This window comes from Meleagris gallopavo, chromosome 6, assembly GCF_000146605.3.
Source record: "Meleagris gallopavo isolate NT-WF06-2002-E0010 breed Aviagen turkey brand Nicholas breeding stock chromosome 6, Turkey_5.1, whole genome shotgun sequence".
Lineage (NCBI taxonomy): Eukaryota > Metazoa > Chordata > Aves > Galliformes > Phasianidae > Meleagris > Meleagris gallopavo.
The window spans coordinates 525,152-526,098 of NC_015016.2; positions in this window are offsets into that span (position 1 = coordinate 525,152).

A 947-nucleotide genomic window follows, 5' to 3' on the forward strand; every position below is an offset into this window, starting at 1 on the left:
AGGTGCTTCAGCCCTCTGGGCATCTTTGTGGTCCAAAGGTCCCACAAAGAAGCATTTCCCGTAAATGCTCTCAGCTCCAGGCAGTGCAATATCGAAAGTGCAGGCTGTGACTCAGGGCGCTGGGGCCGCTCCCCACTGCTCAGGGCCGAAGATGGCAGCAGTGTGATGGGCACTGGGCTTTTCCTGGGTGTCCATCCATGCACCAGGAGCACTGCCCCAGTTCTCAGCTCTGGGCAGCGGTCTGCACGGCTGCTGTCCTTGCCATGAAGCAGCCCATGTCCTCGTGTGTACTCACAGCAATGTGCCTCCTGAGCCGGTCCACATCTTCCTGGCTGCCACAGCCGGTCTGAGGAAGAAGAGCTGAGGCAATGGGCACAACTGGAAGCACAGGAACTCTGCAGGAAACGTCACCAATCCCTTTCCCAGCTGTGCAGGTGGGTGAGCACCGGCTGCCCAGCACTGCGGTGGGTCTCCGTCCCTGGAGAGGTTCCACGGCCTGGGCAGCGGGCGGTGGGGGATGGATGGGTGGGGATGGAGCGGGTGGTCTGCGGAAATGCCTGCAGCTCCAGGTGACCAAAGTGGTTTGGGGATGTGGGATTTGGTCTCCCCTGCCTCCACAGGGACACCCAGAACAGGCGGCACAGCCTCATGTACAGGGGTTGGAGGCCTGCAAGGAGGAAACCTCACAGCCTCTGGGTCCTTCTGCCAGGGCTGCAGCACTGCATGGCACAGCAATGCTTCCTTTAACTGAGAGTGTACCAGTAGGACAAAGGTGAATGGCTTGAATGTGAAAGAGAGCAGTTTTAGAATAGGTATCGTGAAGAAATTCTTCAAGACAAGAGTGGTGAGGCTGTAAATCAAGTTTCCCAGAAGAGCTGTTGTTGTCCCATCCCTGGCAGTGCCCGAGTCCAGGCTGGATGTGGCTTTGGCACAGTGGGCGGTGTCCC